The 19,129-nt window shown below is 47.7% G+C and overlaps 1 pseudogene across 1 annotated transcript in view; it reads left to right on the top strand.

Moving 5' to 3' along the window:
- The window catches only part of LOC144099471 (uncharacterized), a 78,786-nt pseudogene extending 63,928 nt beyond the window's left edge, over window positions 1–14,858 (top strand). The window contains exons 3-5 of the transcript XR_013307405.1: window positions 1,642–1,903; window positions 4,382–4,677; window positions 14,677–14,858. The product of XR_013307405.1 is annotated as an uncharacterized LOC144099471 (transcript). The remainder of the gene's footprint in view (window positions 1–1,641; window positions 1,904–4,381; window positions 4,678–14,676) is intronic.
- Window positions 14,859–19,129: the final 4,271 nt, after the last annotated feature.

Here is a 19,129-nt window from a genome sequence, read left to right as displayed (position 1 = left end):
CACGAGCTAAATGACGCTGGCATCGCGAACGCCCATACGGCTTCGGATGACGCGGAAACTCCATACGCACTGGTAACAGCTAACGTTGGGAAACTAACGCAAGGTGACTTCAGCGAACGTTCAGTGATCTATAGACAGAGTCAACCCCACACATGACCAGGTATCCTGAGGTCGCTTTTTGTGCCGAGCAGGGAAATTTGAACTGAGGTTTGCTTAAATCCACCGTGAATGATATCCGAAGACAGCGTTCGTCACCTTGGGGAGTGTATGTGTGGTTCAATTTTGGGGTGATTTTGGCTTTCAGAGAGAGTGAGGCTGCAATGAAGGAGGATAGAGCGGACGCGTAGGCTTGAGGTATCTGGAAGCGCGAGATCACCGGGCCCTTTTGTTTCCTTTCTGGTGTCGTGCTACACATATGAATGAACGAACTTTATTGAGGGGGAGCCTAAGAAAAAAGCTAATCTATTCAGACTAGCTGGTCCTTGGTCCCCTACGACAAAGGCGAAAAATAAGGGAAACGAAAAGTAGGCGGTGCACAAACGCGTACACATCTGTAAATATTCATTTAAAATGACACTCATTAACGCGGCAATACCAAAAATCTTTCATGATAGTACATACACATTCAAGCGAATTAGGAGGATATTTCAAATCTAGAATCATATTATTGCATCGTATTCAGCGGAAGCTCCCAAGATGTGGTAGATTTCTACTCGGGAGTAATTAAATCATTAGCATCCATGTAAGTGCATTCGTACAGCTACAAAGGTAAGCTGTGCAGGTTTCCCAGAAGCTTCACAGTGAAAAAATTGGTCCTGTCCCGCGAATCGATGTCTGGATCACTCGGGGCAGTGGCTCCACCGAATTTTCCATCAACTGCAAAGCTTCTGAGAACCTATAGTTTTTTTTTGTAGTCATATGGCTGCGTTCAGATGCTTGCTAATTATTTAGTTCCTTATTGAAATCTACTCCACTGTGGTGATTTCCCCTCAATGCATTCCACCAGCAGCTTTTCCGCTTCACGTTCTTGATTAATTCAGCCTTTCCCTTCTATATTTGCTATCCATCCTGGTACCTTACTTAGCAGAGCGCTTAAAAAGTGTTCTTAATCTTTGAAGCGTCTGAGAAAGCTGCACAAGTTTTGTTTGTAGCCGTATAGGTACACTAAGTTTGCTGATTAGCTACTCCTTAAGTGGAAGCACGTTGGACAATATAACAGTGCGAGGCAGAGCTGCAGGACAACTTTTATAACATGTAATCACTCATTTGCGCCTACTTGAAGAAACGCATTTTGAAGAACAAAGATGAGTACCTCTGATGTTGAGATCTGTGTGAGATGACACTCTTTCCTCGGGGATGCGATGTGCGACCGGCGTGCAGTATCTTTTGCTCCCTCCCCACATACGTCACTGAACTTCAGGACATAACGGAAGCGTTAATTGTTACGGATGACTTGCACCGACATCACAGGGGCAGCCATAATAAATGTTTAACCTAATCCGCTTATTGCCGCTTGCTCCGATGTGCCTTCTGGAAGCCGTGCATGGTCCACCATCAACGTGTTCACGACGCCACGTGCAACCCATCCATATGTGGGTTTCAACTTCCGAGGCCTAAACGTGCACCCTCTCCATCTCGCAGACGCGCCGCCCATGTCCCAGCGCAACTTCCCGGCATCGTTCTGGAACTGCCACCAGACGCCCTCGGGCGGCTCGCCCAGCCACGGAATGGGCGGCGGCGTATCCAGCCCCGTGGACCTGTACACCGGTAGCGAGCCCCACGCCTACCATGCTCACCACGCGCACCACCACGCTTCGGCCGCCAACGCGGCTGCCCTGCACGCCAGCCTGCAGAGTGACCCCTGGCACTACGCGCTCACGGCGCCACAGGCTGGACCCTACAGGTATGCTCCTTCCGTCTTCTGCACCATACTGGTACATGCACGCTTGACCCGCGGCGAAAGTTTAGTGACTTGACGTTGTGCTATTAAGCACAAGGTCACGGGATCGAATCCCAGCTGCGGGACACGTATGCCGATGAAGGCGAAAGGCTAAAATGCCGGTGCGTTGTGCAATGTCAGTGCACGCTAGGGAACCACAAGTGGCAGAAATTAATCCAGAATACTCTCTTGCAGTGCCCATCATAGCCCCATGCGTAGCGTTGGGACGTTAAACCTCACGTACCACATCATGTTTTCAACATGCTACAGAAAGAGTATGACAGGCAGTGAAAAAATGCAATTACAGTAATAAACGTGCTGACCTGCGGATTATAGGACATTAAAGGCGCAGCTCCAAGAGTTTGAAGAAAAGTCAAACATCGGTGCGGACCCTAAAACAAGTTCGTATTCGTAAGTTCGGATTGGCGCAAGCACTCGCGTAACAAAGAAGCTGGGGCTAATTGGCAGAAAACAGGTCCAGAACGTTAGCTAGTTGCACGGTTTATCACGAAAAAATTAAGGCCGACACATCTGTCTCGTCTATCCATATTCTGTATGCTTTCGCCTTTCCTTACCCACTCTAGCGCGGTTTTTGTGTACATGTATAAGGCATGCATTGCAGCGCTAGTGACAAAAATCTGTAGTTCTTACAGAAATCTAACAAAGTAGAGGTTTACTTCAAAAGAAAGCACGGATGTGGTGACTCCAGTCACGATCGCTCAAAAGCTTTACACCTGGACTCCATGTAGGCGAAAACTCACGCGAACGCGAAGGCGACGGCGGCGGCGACGGCTGGCGTTCGCTCCGTCGCTTGTCGGCAACCTCCATGCAAGCGAAGACGGCAGGCGACGCGAACCCGCGACGCGCGCAGCGGACTCCGTGCTTTGCGCACTCAAGCTTAGAAACACGCCCGTAACCTGTTCTCTCTCTTAAAATTTTGTGAGTGTGCCTCATAGTCAGATCCAAAGGAATATTTCCTCTACGGCAGCGGTGTAGCGGCAGTGGAGATAGCCAAAGGCGTGCTTGCAGAGACGAAGTCACATCACGGGTTCACGGGGGAGGTGTGCTTTCGTTCGGTGCCTGTGCACTCCGGCTTAGTAAAAACACTCCCATAAACTGTCACCGCAGTTTGATTGTAAGTGAGCAAACTATAATTTACCAGTGAGAATCCGCGCCGCGAGTGTTTCTGCACAGTTGGAGCGCAGCGGCACGGTGGATCGAGCGCCGGTACCCGCGGCTCGACACGCATCTCTCTCTGCAGTACGCCCGCTCGCGTAGCCCGCTCGAAATGCTGTTAGCCCTCCGCACCCAAGAAGTAGATTGTTTTAATTATTCAAATTAGGCGGGTCTGCCTCTCAGTTACAAAACCAAATATTTTATCGACGGCGGCGATGACCAAGACGACGGGCGGGTTTCGTGAGATGTACCCGTGAGAAACCGTAGACAAACCGGAAACGGCTTTGGGGGGCTCTGGTTGGCCAGTCGCGTGGGGGACTTCCGGGCGACGAGCGAAATTTTCTGTGGGTGCAGATCCGAGCGACACGGCAAGCGACACATGCATTTTGCTTCGCGCGACGGCGTCGCTCGTCGCTTGCCGCCGTCGCCTTCGCGTTCGCGTGTGTTTTCGCGTACATGGAGTCCAGGATTTAGCCTCCTGCTTCTAAGAACTAAGTCCCTGGTTCGCTTATAGCTTTAACGAGTGAAGCATCCATGGGGCGAAATATAAAGATGTGCTCAGAGTATTGGTGGACGTTGGAGAAAATCGGTTCGTCGAGCCTAAACGACGGCCCCCAGGAATGGCTTCGCTAAGAGGCTATGTGTAAATTGAGCTCGCTCTGCGGGCACCATACTAAATCATTAAATTTGTTCGGACAGAAAGGGAAAGAAGTAAGAACGTTATGTGAGGTAAAACTAAGGCCTAGAGGTTCTACTCCGTCAGGAGGACAGCTGGCAGCTGGTCGACGAAGACCTCCGACCAATAGGCCAGAGAGAACCTCAGGCGAGTAGTTGGGACACAATTACAACTTCTGAAGGCCGGGACAATGCTCGCACAAAGTGCTGCTTAATAGTGAATGTCTATTCGCCGCTGATTGTTATTACATTCATTCGTTTTTGCTTTCGTCCCTATGCAATCAAACATGAGCCAAGGAAAAAGCCGTTCAGACTCGGCTTCAGGTGTTCTTGGTCGCATTGCACTGACAGCAGCACTGACAGCAACGTAGGTGTTAAGCGTATTGCCTTGTGTTCAGCGCTCAATATGGTCGCCTTCTTCCGCTGTCGTGTCAAGTATTGAGCTACTTCCAGGTGTGAATAGAGTGAATAAGTTAGTTTTCTAACGTGTAATGTGCATACATCTTGCAGATCTGCAACTAAAGCCTCCATGGGCAACCGGGCCCGTGACGCTCAAGCTATGTGCTCCTTCTCGCTCGCACCCACCCGCAGGTCGTCGGCGATGCACGAGCTGGCGTACTCGGCCGGGGGCGCGCACCGGTTCGGCGCCGCTGCCCAGCAGTACGGCTCGCTGCTGCTCCAGCCGCGCTCCTCCCGCCTGGGATCCGTGAGCGCCACGTGCACGGCGCTGGACAAGGGGGACGCGTGGGCCTCGCCCGCGGCCCGCTACCACCACGACCAGCTGGCGGCCGCCGCGGGGCATCACGTGGTTGACGCCTCGGGATACCAGGCGGCGCACCACCACTACGGGTCCATGGGCGCCGCGGCAGCCGCGGCGGCCATGACCGGTGGGCGACACTTTCCCTAGCTTGCGTGCTTTGAGACTGCAAAGAGCGGATGAGCTGGCAGTCTGCGGGACGTGTTTTTTTTTTTTTCGATGGTCTCGATGGCAACATCTGATGCAGCCCATATTTCGCTTACACTTTCTCAAAAGCTTTTTACTTGTTACCTTTTTTGCGTTTTAGACGAACTTTAGCAATGAAAGATTTGGAGATCGGACACTACGTCAAGTAAACATTAGGGACACTGTTCAGCACACAAAGGAATGGAAAGAGTTGTTCGTTATGATTTGGGGAAACTATCACGTCAGGGTCCGTACTACGTTGTGAGGCGACTTTGTGTATTGATGAGGTAGAGAATAATTGTTTGACCCGGAGGTCGTTTGATAGACCATATCCACTCAAACGTTAAATCTAGAACGCACATGACAGCAACAGTGGATGAAGAGCCTTGGAGGACGTCAAATGACGTCCTGCAAGTGAGCGATGGTTCTTCACCCCAGTGCACATTCAGTGCAATGATATGTGAGCAATAGAGCTGACATAGTGGTCGCATTTCAGTATATGTACTTTTCTGTGTGCTGGTATAGTGCATAAAATGAGGTTTTACAGCTGCACCGTTCCAAATGTTACATCAGAGCAGGTTCTTATCGGTTATACCGCATTACCTGTACATGGCGAGCGTCGCTCCAAAGTACTGACAGCAAGACCACTACTAATACTTTTAGGAAGCTGTCACAAAGCATATATGCACCTTCGTCTTCAAGCGATAGCCTCCGACTTTGTGCTTGCATTGTAGGTACAAAGGGACTAATGAACTTCCCATCTTTCGCTCATCTACCGGATTAGAAGCAAAGGCATTATTAATAACGGGACAAATTAAATATTGATTGTTGTTTTTAATTTGCTATCAGTTGGCACAACAGCTCGCGCAGAAGCCTCACTGTCAAAGTGACTGTTATTGTCCACGTGCTCCATACACTTCCAAAATTTTTTTGACAGTTATAGACTGTCCATATACTTCTATCTATAAGTCTAAAGACTCTCTACAAACCCTAGAGAACAATCTACAGGCAGTACAAATCCTATTGACAATCCATAGACAATCTATAGATTTATGGCCTTACAATTTTAGTAGGTTTTTGTCTATAGACAGTATATGCACTATGAATAGACAAAATGTATATCTCTAGGAAGGCAGTAGAGTCTATAAGAAGTCTTTAGACTGTCTATAGACTATTTTTGTAAGGGTTAGGTGCTAGGGGCGCTAATTATATTCAATAATTTGAGGTAGCTTGCGCGCCACAGTAATGTGAGCGCGTATGCATGAAAAAAATGCTTCCAGAAGCGCAAACAAGTCTTACCCGACTTGTGAGCAATGTGCAAGTGTTCAGCGCGCCTTGCTGCGGCTGTGCACAAAAGAAATGAAGCGGTGGTGCGGCAAAATGTTTTGGCATTGGTGGCTGTGGCGGCTCTTTTCTACAATGTGCCGGGAAAGCAAATGAGCAATAAGGAGTTCACAAAAGGTCTTTCAATGCCTGGCATCGAAGCGCATTTAACCCAAGTTCGTGATTTACATCTTGCTTTATGTGCTGTAAAATCAGAAGCATCGAAGCGTCCTGTGAAACATTTCAGCCTAAAATTTTGTACAATACGTGTCGCACTCTTTCTGACCGGTTTATCAGACTGGAATGAAGGACCTCGTAGAGCGTACACAATTTGTTATCACGGTATCTATTATCTTTTTCTTGCCGTTGTTTGATTACCATATATTTGGTGAGAATTGTTTTGAACTGAATCATGTACTTTATCGGCAAGTTACTGATGCCAGCGCCGAGATCATAGTTTTCGTTATTATCATAGTCAGTGCATGGTCATGACCTACAGGCATGATAACACAATGGTGCTCATGCACAATCCAAAAATATATAAATTATACTTGCCATTTCTGTCAAGCAGCCTTCACATATCTGATAAGTGTGAGTTGCCGTGCCTATATGTTTACGACATGGAGTACACCTTCAAAATGTGCACTTTCTGTTGCAACGTAGAGCAATAATACAGAGGTTTTAGGATAGCCGCAAAACACTTTGAACCAGAATTGCGTAATCACCCAGGGGAGACGGTATAAATTGGCGGAGCTGTCTGGTAAAAAAACCCAATACATATGAACCAGGGAGTCTTGAACTGCGTTTTTCTGCATCGTACTCTGCACCACTGTCTCCAGATCCCAACAGCGGCGGCTACATGCTGGAGTTGTACAAGTTCCAGGCGATGCATGCTTACCGGTGAAAACGAAAGCGAAACGAAAATACGAACCAGCCACCACCGGTCGCTCAAGAGCGGGTGACGTCAAGACGGCGACAAGAGTAGGTTCCTTTGATCGCTTCAGCTGCTGGACTCACACGGACGCCCTACGCTCGCCTGGTATCCCTCCAACTAAAACGAGCTGTTTCCATGCACGGTGGCGCTACATGAATTTCCTGGCTTTGAGTCTATTGACTCGTGCTTCATCCTTCCTTGCAAAGGTGGCGGTTGTGGCAGTGGTGGTGGTTGTGGTGGTGGTGATGGTGGCGGCATAAGATTTTCGCAACCTCTGCTAACTCCTCATTCCTCCCTTGGCAGCTTCTCTCATGACTAACGTTGAAGCCGAAAAGCATTGTTGCCATTGTGTAATGATACGCAAACCAGCATTTTGTAAAACTCGGTGTTATGTTGAAGGGTTTAATAACGCCATATTTTATGAAACTACGGTCGTTTAGCACAAAGCTGAAACATTTGAGATGACGAAAAACTTAGCAGAAAATGAACGCATCTTGAATTTGATGACGTTGCTATAGCCAATTCATAGCACAGAAATCAGTTCTGATCTTCGCCGTGCTAAGAAAAGTTTGAATGTAAGATATCTTTCTCTTAACGTAGAGTTGCTGTACACGCATCTGCGGCATCTCTGTTGACAAACTATTCCGTTTTTACGATGTGGTGCTGCCAAATTAGGTCAGCTTTGTTGAGCGTGGTGGAGATGTTTAGTGACTACTTGTACCATGGTATACAAACTACGTGATCCGGAAACCCACCGCAGTGAGATCCCAAATCCGCTCTGCGAAAAGAGATTTTTAATTTCACATAGTGGACAAAAGCCTCGATTTGCGTTTTGCAGTGAAATGATCCTTTCTCTCTCTTCCCGTAAACAATAACTAGTGCTGGTCAATCAGTGGGGCAAATTGGGTACCAAGGAGACATCAACATAGTCGGGGCACAAAAAATCAAGGCCACAAGGTTAGGAAGTCCTAGTAATACTATGGCCGCAGCTGACTCAGGAAACGTACTATTAGATACGACAAAAAGGCGTTTGTCCTGATGTAAATATTGTTGCCGATGGCGGTAGGAGGCAGGTGGTTGGCAGCAAAAGAAATGTAAGTTGTGCCTTTTCCCCGTGACCGAGAGCGCTTTCCTGTTTCTTATGGGCTGTCTCCTGCAAGCATTAACAGTTTTGAAAGGTTGATAACTATGTCTCGCTGATGACTAACTTTTAACACGCTTAACACGAGCGACCTTTATCTTGTCTTGTTTCCAAATATTCATTACATTGCACTGTATGAAATGGTATTTTGTTTTCCATTACTATGTTGCGCCGTGTTTGCCAAAAGTAACCAAGCAGCGGGGCTTGTTTCTTAGCCGTGTAGCAGAGCGCTCTAGCACCTCTTGAGCTCTAAATGGGTGTTTGTTAGGGCGACCCTTGGTCCCCACCTTTCGTGACCTTTAGGTCCTTAGGGGTGCTTAACGGTGCCACTGCATGTCTTAGTAGCGAACCACGTGGTCAGATTCTTTTGGCAAATTCGGTACGTGTGATGAACTTTGTGACTGGTGAATTTGTACTGTGCATAGAGCTGCCATTCAGGTTTCGATATATCAGTACTTCTTTTCGAACTTTTTATGATGTATTTGTGGTCCGTGACAACAGCCGTGACAGGCTGCCTTTTGAGCCTTTGGATGATTTTAAGGCGCGTTTGCTTTTAATGGGTGCACAGAAACATTTTACTCCGCGGAGTCTCGCGCATATGTTTTCTGCATCGGTGAAGCTGAATTGGATTTATTCCGCGTGATTGAGTTGAATTTAATCCAACTCGCCCGTTATGATATGTAAACTTATGACGCGATACCCCCAAAAGCTAGCTTCCCATTACTATCCCCGGATATATACTAAATGCCCGCATGCTCACAGCAGTACTCTGAGCTGTCCTTCTTTTCAAGTTATTAGTATTCAGCAAACGAATGCATTCCATGTCTTCATTCAGCGACTACTTGTAAATAACCATTTTTATATGTGCTACGCTAGTAGAAGAGCGAGCGCTTTTTTGCTCGTTTAAGCCTGACGCGCAGCTAAAGACAACATTGTCAGCTCAGAGTATAATTTGGGCCTACTCTCTCACACAAGACCGACCTGTGTCTGCTCTCGATGAGAACACCACGTGCAGTTTCCTTTTCGGTGCAGAGTAACTCAGAGTGTGAACATAAACTCTCACAGCAAAATCGCCTTGCAGAACTTTATTGTGGAAAGCAAGAACCTGCACGCCGTTTATTTTAATGTGCAGAATTCCTCAACGCGGGACCATTACTCGGGCTGAAAGTGCTCGTCTCGAGCGGTTACGCTTTGTTAGTCTGGGGCTCACGTAAAGTGTTACGAAGGGATGCAATAAGTGTAGTAACGATACAGCGGCTTTGCATCAAGGCTAAATTTATAAGACACTCCAAACTTCATGGTTGTGTAACGTGGGCATAATATTTCCTACAATAGCGTTTTCATTAGAACCAAACTAATAATGACGGTATTTTCAAGCTGTACGTACGAAGACGCTGCTCTAAAGCTGCTTACGGTGGAACGACTGCAGAAGGATGCCCTAGACACGAAGGAAGCAGCGGGTTTTGAAAGAACGCTATAACAACTGCTTCCTCTGCATAAAATGAACGTAAGTGTGCTCATTCCTCTCCAGCCTCAGGGAGGTTTACAGCGATAGCCGCGAGGTGTCGTCACAACACCAAGGTCGCACCTGCAGTTCTACGCTAAGTAATCAACAAAGTCCGCAGCCTCACTCCTATCAGGAGGTGCTAAAATAAATGTCTGGCAGCATTCCCTCGTTCTTCGCTTTCCGTCACCTCGTGAAAGCCGTGCAGACAGGCACAGTGCCCGCACTTAGCGGGATGCTTTCCAGACCCTGATTCGCTAATTCACCGCGTGATGGCTATGAAACAAGGCTGGCGAAACCGTTAGCACTTCCCCCCCTGCTACTCTTCGCACATTCGGCCCCTTTGCGAGCCGCCGAATCCCGGGTCTTCAAAGGAGCGGAGCGGTGGGGAGGCCGGTGTTAGCGAAGCCTCAATTAAAACGAGTTCGGGCGACGCCCGCGCGGTAGCGCCATAGTCGGCTCAAGCAGACGCACGTTGCTCCCTCTACCGGCGTTTAATCAAACCGCCGTGCCTACAAAGCACACGGTGCGAAAAGCTCCCCCTCGCTGCAACTCACACGCGCTGGACCGGCGAAGCGGATAGCGTCGGTAGTCGGCGTTGGAATGATGGCGGCTCCACGACCATTGGCGGAAGTAAATAATGTTTTGCGGGCCAGGACGAAATGCCGCATTCCTCGTTCCTGATTGGCCGGAAGGAGAGCGCGAGCTCTTCAGGTCCGGGAAGCGGCGGATGGGGGGTTGCTGAGGGTAACGCGGCAGAAGGCCTTTGTGCGAGAGCGCTGGAAGAGTGGGAAGACGGCGCAATTCGCGACGCACGGGAGAGCGGTTCGGCGCCGAACAGGACAACATGACTCACGTATAGTGGGTGGTTGCGCAGGAAAGGTCTGGAAGGAAGCGACCCTGACATCCGTGGTGCTGCTGTCCCTGCCGTTTTCAATTTAGAGGCTGTCTCCCGGGTCTGTTTCCCGGGTAGCACACCTATTTGCAAAAGCCAGGAGGGGTTTCCCCGACGCGTGGGTTTTGCTCTTTTAATGCCACTCCAGTGTGGCTTGCAAATGCAGACGCCGCTGTTATACTCTATAAAGCTAAAAAAAAACAGCGCGTCTGGACAGGCGTTTACGTAATCAACATTTTGTTTGCAGAAACAATTTGCTTACATTGTTAAGCGCCTCGCGACACTGCAATCAAGAGAACTAGATAAATAGCAGGTTTTTTTCTGTGTTCACAGTACCTGGCGCAGCGCATTGGCAGAAAAATTGGCGCGTTTTTTTTATCATAGTTGTGTTAAGGAAAAAGATGACTGATTTTCAAAAGGCCGGTGCCACAAAAATTTTTTCAATAGTTCATGTCATTATACTAGGTCTCCTCGTTTAGTTCCCATTAACCTCATCGTAGAGAACCGGACGCGTCATTCGGACGGAGGTCGTGGGTTCGGTTCTCACCTGCTCCATGTGCTTGTTTTTTCTTCTGCTTTTGTAATCAATTACCTTCAAGCGATAAAATATTCTCTACTAATCTCACTGATCAAATGTGTGTGTGCGCGCACACACACACACACACCATATATATATATATATATATATATATATATATATATATATATATATATATATATATATATATATATATATATATATATATATATATATATATATATATATATGGTGTGCGCGCGTGTGTAGAATTCAGTAGACGTTCCAATGGACCAGCTTAGTGGGACTGTTCGTTTTAATGGTTTATGTCGCCAACAGCTTCCGCCAACAGTTTGCCGTAAACCTTAAATACGAACAGTCGCGCTTGTCGTTGCGTTCTGCTATATATGTGTGAGTGTGTGTGTCTGGCAATAGCAGTGACACAGGCTGTAAAACAACACAGGTTTGCTAGCGTGATCCACTGTCGACTATTACGCATAATATTGGAACTCATCTCTGTATCTCTAGCCAGGCGGATTGCACATGCATTACATGCAGTGGTATGGTAAATTTGTAATATTAGAAATTTTTGGAAAGTGAATCGAATGTACGCCTAATAGAATATTCGGAATAATCAAATAGCGAATGTTGAAAATTATTCAAAATGAATCGAATATATTCGAAACATTACGAATACTTTTCGAGTAACTGGCAAGTGATTAGAATAAGGCCGGCCGAATTTTTGTTCGATGGCTGTTCCAAAAACAGGACCAACACCGATGCCGCTTACCACCCTGCCGCGATCAGTATGCGCGGGATGTAGTGTTCAGCGCCCCAACGTGGTCATTCGTGGGCGGCGTTCTTAATGTCTACAAATGGCCTGTATACGAACGGACGACGAGGCGGAACTCGGGCAAATTCAGCCAGCACAGCTTTCTCGCTAATTTCGGAGGCCATGGTTCATACGTATCTGTCACCCGTACCATGTCCCAGATGTGGATCTAGTTTATTGTATTTCGTCTTCTCTAGCGAATGATAATTTTTCTATATGTATAACTTCACGGTGATAAGCCGTGCGACCCCTTATTGCGACTTCTTGTTGCAACCCCTTTGTAGAGGTTAACATAGCGGTCTTTCAACAGCTATATCTTTAACTCCATATGTTAACGCATTCTTCCGCATCGCCTCTGCTGGCGCCTCATCGTTTCGAACGACTGCTTATTTTGTACGAATATTCGCACAAGTGCCGCATATTTTTACTCACAAATATTCTATTCGTATTCAGTTTGGTTTTAGGTACACTAGCCATATTCGACTCGGTGCTGTTCGCACGCCCCTATTTATGTGGCGCCCACGATTAGAAAAATCTTACCCGATGCGGTGGCTGAGTGGCTTTGGCTTTCGACTGCTGATCACAAGGTACCGGGATCAACTCCTAAACGGTGTCGGCATTTTTATGAGGGAGAAATGCGAAAACGCTCGTGTGCTGTTCACTGCCAGCGGAGGGTAGCGAAGCCTATGTCGTTTAAATTAATCCACGGCTATCTAGTACAGCGTCTGTCAGCCAGTATGTCGTTTTGGTGCGTTAACCTCGCATACCACGCTTAAGAAAGATTATTGAGCATTTTTTCAGCATGACGAGTTCGTAAGCAATCTTCAGTGAATCAAACAGCAACCAGTTCTTTTCAGCCACTTGGCTTTGCAACATGGTTTCCGGTGTATTCATGGCAAAAGGGTTTTTACTGTTGGCTGGTGCAAATAATTAACTCTTAGTGTCGCCAGTGTTTAGTTTTAAAATATTCGTTCGCAACATTGGGCACGAGATCATAAATCGCTAAAGAATTTCAGTAAGCGCCCTTCTTAGATACCCGTAGTATGAGCATATTGCACATACACAGAACAGACGGACGTACACGGAAGAAACAAGTGATCATTAACGTGTCAGCTGGCGACCAGTTCTCACTAGAGTGATGGTCGACTGTTACGCATAAGCATTTATTGACACTGTGAAGGACGTCGTGAAGGAATCCCAGGGTAAAGGAAGCATAGTAGTAGAATGCGCATAGGGAGTGGAGAATTAAGAACGCAGTACTGAGGTGTGTGCGACGCCGCCTTGACATAGACGGTTGAAGCCGCGCGACAGAGTTATTCTGTGCGCTGAGAACTATTAATAAACGCTGAATAGTGTGCTTTACTTTTCGAGGGTAATTGAGAGGCCACTAGCGCCCCTATCGCTATTGGGACCTTCTTGGGATGGCGCTTCTAAATGAACACTCAAAAAGGGTACTAGTTTTCTATAACGGATACAGCACATCTCAATTGGGCTGTGTTCTCTTGGGAAAGATCCTGCTTTCTGAAGGTTTACTACGGACACTTGTTCGGTACCAGTTTTTGAAAAGGAGCCTTAACACAGAGTGGGGTTCGATCCCAAGTGCCACCGGGTACCCACCGGTGATACAATGGGTACAAGTTTCCCCTGGCCTGGTGCTCGGCTTTATCAAGTTGAAATGCTTGGGAAATGGGTATTTAACCGTATGTCTTCAGCAAACAAAAAATACCTTATGCCATGGCACTCTGGCCGCAGATGCCCTTGCGCCATGAATATTCAGTACCATCATTAACACAGAGTAACTCCGAACGTTTCTTTTTAGTTGCTCTTCACGAGCTTCACGGACGTGAAGCAAGTGTGATTCTCTGATCACGAAGCTGCACAAAACTAACAACTCTCTCTCTCTCTCTCTCTCTCTCTCTCTCACACACACACACACACACACACACACACACACACACACACACACACACACACACACACACACACACACACACACACACACACACATACACGCACACACACACGCACGCACACACACACATACACGCACACACACACACACACACACACACACACACACACACACACACACACACACACACACACACACACACACACACACACACACACACACACACACACACACACACACACGCGCGCACACACACACACACACACACACACACGCACACACACACACACACACACACACACACACACACACACACACACACACACACACACACACACACACACACACACACACACACACACACACACACACACACACACACACACACACACGCACGCACGCACGCACGCACACACGCACGCACGCACGCGCACACGCACGCGCACACGCACGCGCACACGCACACACACACGCGCACACGCACGCGCACACGCACACACACACACACACACACACACACACACACACACACACACACACACACACACACACACACACACACACGCACGCACACACGCGCACACGCACACGCACACACACAACAACAACAACAACAACAACAAATGGTTACTTCCAACGAATGATGTTCGCTACCAATGTCATTCACGTGGTGTCTTGTTAAAAAAATAGTTGTGGAATTCACTGATGAACAAAATTTGGAACCGAACAGGTCTGCAGAAATCATTTTTATTCCGAACTAATCTAATGGTTCGCAAAAGCTGTCTTAACAAAAATGATGAATTGACATGCGTACTTTGTTGTTCCTACGAGTTCGGTCACTAATTGTCGTGTTTCCTATTCCACTTTTACCCGATCCGAACGTAGGGCTTGAGAGTCAAGTTCAAGAAACCGGCAAAGACCTCTACTGGTTCTGAAGCGGCCCCGACCCTCGTGTATTCCTCCCTCCTCGACACCCAACCTCAGCAGCGACGGAGAAAAACCCCACCAAACGCAGCCAAAAGGAGTCGTCGACTACGGACTATATACGACGGTGCATGAAAAAGTGGGGAAATGTGCTGACTGTTAATTACCGAGCGAGTGGCCGCTCCCCTACAGTGAACGATCTCGTGCTTCACGCGGCGAGGAAAAAGCAAGAAACTCAGTGTGTCTGCATTTTCCCCCCTTACCGCGAAGTGTGCTTCCCGACGCGTACTGTTGTGGGAATGTTGTACCGCGTCAACATGACTAACCGCAGCCTTCGCTAACAGATGCGATGAGGACCTGCTGCCCTGGGTGTTCCCAAACACTCACCTCTAGTTCGCAAACCTGCCTTTCTAAGTCTAAACTAGCAGAGGCGCTTTCCTTGTTTGACTGGCTTGTGAATTCAGTAGTTCTACATTTAAAACGAGCAATCAGCCACGTATAGTGGCATTGTCACACGTCATAGTAATGACTAGCCCGATCCGCCACCCTTCACTAATGACACTTATTTTCAGTTACCTGCAAATGTATACTCATGTCAATAGCATGCACGTGAGTGCATTGACAGCGCACACTTACCTTCTTTTATCGCGTTTGTCGCAATGTAAAGCCCAAAAAGTATGTAAAGTGGAAGCGCTTCCACTTCACATGTATAGCACGCGGTCTATACATGTTGCAAGACACCGGTGACATAGGCGCTCTTCTTTTATGCGTACAAGAATTAACGGCTATTTGGACCTAAGAAAAACAGGGGAGAGTACACATTTTAATAGAAACAAATCCGGTGAGTTCGGTCCCCTCCACTCCGTCTTCTTCCCTGCTCACCATACTCATTGTGCGGACGTAAGAGATCCGCGTCCAAACTGTGAAAAGTTTGCGACCGATGAACTCACCGGTCATTCTGCATCATTTAAGGGCAGCACACTGGCTTTGACAGTTGCTATTCTTTCAGCTTTATGGCTTTGTTTAGGCTGGCTTCTGCTGATTCTGATATTGGACGACCATCCCAAAGCGCACTTTTAATACCCGAGTTTATCTTCGGCAATGAAGTCAGAGAGCGGGTTTGCGAACTTTTGCCAGCGGACGCGGTACATGTGCTTGTCCCTACGCACCAACCAGGTGTGCAAGGATTCCCGGGAAAGCACGCCCCAAAGTACGAAAGTCGGTTCAATCCTTTTCCCTCTCCCTTCCTGCGTTAATTTATTCCAGTCATCGCTTGTAGCTGTCGCACTGTTGTGTGCAAACAGTCTGGGCTGCCTGCGAGCCAATTAGTCGGCGCGTTCACGAGCTTGGACCCTGTGGACCGGTGTGTTGGCAGTATTTACGAGTTTTGTAGATATATAGAGCATATCGAACGCGTTATATCCGAGTCGTGTGCACACAAACACACACATATATACTATGAAGAAAAGACTACCAACGTGAGCGCGAACTGAGCATGCTGACCTTTTGTGGATAATTTTAATTTCCCTACTTTCTTCTTCTCCGGTCATTGTTTTGAAGAATACTGTACATAAACGAAGAAATATATTCAGTTCTGTGAGCATCGGCTGTGTTCCTTGTGGATTGTTATTTGCGGTCCCTGACCGCTCTCGACTACGACGAGGAAGGATTTGGCGCGGACCATGTTGTGAACCATGGAAGTCGCACAGGGCGCCAACGTAAATCGGAAACATCCGTCGGAAACAGCGGTGGCTCCCCACTTCTGCATCATACGGTAAGTGCTTGGCGTTCCGAGCCGGCATTATTGGTCGATGTTCCTTTTCTTTTTTGGGACCGAAGCTCCACTTCTCGCATGCAAAGCTGAAGGTCAAATGACGCTTAGATTTGACCTCTAACTGGAGGCTCGCCGCAGGTGTGGCTGCGACGTCGTACCACGTGACTTGTCGCAGCTGTTATCGCTCGTTTCGCCGCTGCGCCGACCGCTCGCTCTCGCCAGTTGTGTCACGTGACTAACCACGTGATTCGCTCTTGCTGAATGAAGGCCAGCGCTCGCCGCCTAGACGCCGCAGAGACATGGATTTCTTCGACTGAGCAGAGGATGCGCCGGGCTGCGTCTAGCCATCCCTACTACATAGAGCGTCACGAAGCCGCGTTGGCTAGAGATAAGTCGCGAAAGCGGGCTCGTCGAGTTGATGAAACCGTTCAAGAATGGGAAGTACGTCTGGAGAAGCAGCAGCACAGGCTACAAGAGTATCTCAAGCGGAAAATGCAGCGACGTTTAACCATTTCTAACCATGCTTAATCGAGCTTTCGCTCCGTATAATCTGGCCCAGCCGAATTGTGCCAAAGCCATTTTATTCATTCAACTAGTACGCCACAGGTTTTACAAAGGCAGGTGGGAAGGTAGAGGAGGGTTAGGAGAGCAGTCGGTTTCCCTAAGAAATCCGGAGAGGGAGTCGATTCAACGATTTTCAGTTGTACACTTGTGATAGTCACAACCACGGTTCGGCCGTGTAGTCCGCCTTCTCGAGGTCCTTTTTTTCTCCCTTGCCGTGCTTCTCAGCATGATTATATTATCTGCTTGGCGTGGATTGAGCACCGATGGCTGGCCTCAGAAGAATTAACCAGGCCTCAAATTGCGAGCATCGGAAGGAACTGAGGCCACCTGGGCCGATACAAGATAAACGAATTTGTTAATTTGACTTTCTTTTATATCCTAATATTTCCCCGCGTTGACTTCACGATCATTGCAATAAAGCCAGCGCGGTATATATGTAATCAATGAACAGAGATGGGCTTTAAGACGTGTTAAGAATTAAGAGCGCAAAATACACTGCCTATACCCAAATCTTAGCTTCTTCGTGTTCTGTTCTACTCTGAGTTGTTTAAGCTCAGATAAATAAGCACACCAACAAGGGAGATTGCAGCAAAAGTTGACAGGATGAGGGTACGTGCGCGGAAAAGAAGCGCAGAAAAGACGCCCAGTCGATCAAGCCAATCGCCAGAAATGCCAGCAGATTTGGGAAGAGGCGTACGCTCCATATGTTGGTATCCATACCAGGCGACTGGGTCCCGAAGCAGCACTACGGTAAATTTGTTCCCCGCGAACGCAATCTGTAAACTTTCCCTCTCGACCTTAACTCAATAAAACCAACATTAATGTCAAATTTCTGCTTACGAACAGCGCGCTACACAATTATTTGGTGGACATGGATATAGCGTAAGGACACAGAGATAGAGGCAAAAAAAAAAAAACGCACAGGACGCACGCCAAAAAAAAAAAGAAAGTTGCACGTGATCTGTCAGTTTCTATCAATTCGCCCGTTGCTGTGTATCTGGTCAGTTTTTATTTCAATCGTGTCTTACCAACAATCCTGAGTCAAGTTCGTGGGTTGGTTTCGTAGCAGAAGTAGCAGCCACATTCAAGTATTTAATTTGCCAGTGAGAGAGGGGCAATTTTAAAGTAATCTTTGAATTGGCAGTACACTGGAAAGCTTCTAAGCAGAGTGCGTGTCAGTTGAATGCCGTCTCAATGGTGAGTTTCCCGAAGAAAGAGAGAGTTGCGAAAATAGAAGGCACCGCTGTGCGACTGGTGCAGTGCCTTGCAGTCACGTTCCTTTTTGTGAGAGAACACGGGGCCGTCTTTTTTTAGGAACCTGCTCACAAACCGTATCCCAAAGAGTCTTGTCTTGGAGTGACATCCTGTTCGTTTAAAGCAACGGCTTGGAGAAGCGAAACGCTTCCCAAGTCAAAGAAAGGAAACTGATGAAGCGAGGAGAAAAAGACAGTGGTTAGGGCGCTCGGCTACTGATCCGGAGTTCCCGGGTTCGAACCCAACCGCGGAGGGCTGCGCTTTTATGGAGGCAAAACGCTAAGACGCCCGTGTGCTGTGCGATGTCAGAGCACGTTAAAGATCCCCAGGTGGTCGAAATTATTCCGGAGCCCTCCACTACGGCACCTCTTTCTTCCTTTTTTCTCTATAGTCCATCCTTTATACCTTCACTTACGGCGCGTTTCAGGTGTCCAACGATTTATGAGACAGATACTGTGCCAATTCATTTCCCCCAAAACCAATTATTATTATTATTAGGAAAAAATAAAATAACGGGAACCCGAATAAGGCTAAAGGGACTGTTGACAGGCAACGAAGGAACTGAGTCCATGCAGTGAGCGCTCTTTCGTTTTTCTAAGCGTGAAGGCGGAATGCGTGTGCAAGCAGTGCGTTACGTAGCGGTCATCATCATAGAGGTCATAATCGTCAGCACAAATGCCTCTGCCATATCCCTCCTCTTAACCCACTCCTGCGAGATATACGGACACCCCTAGATTAGACGGATGGCAATGTGCCAAGAACAAAAGGGTGGGCTCTGAAGTCCGTCGGTCATTATTTTCACGCCTATCATTTGTTCCACCT

Source organism: Amblyomma americanum, chromosome 7 (genome assembly GCF_052857255.1).
Source record: "Amblyomma americanum isolate KBUSLIRL-KWMA chromosome 7, ASM5285725v1, whole genome shotgun sequence".
NCBI lineage: Eukaryota > Metazoa > Arthropoda > Arachnida > Ixodida > Ixodidae > Amblyomma > Amblyomma americanum.
Note: the sequence above shows the minus strand (reverse complement) of the source record. Positions and strands in the feature narration are given on the sequence as shown.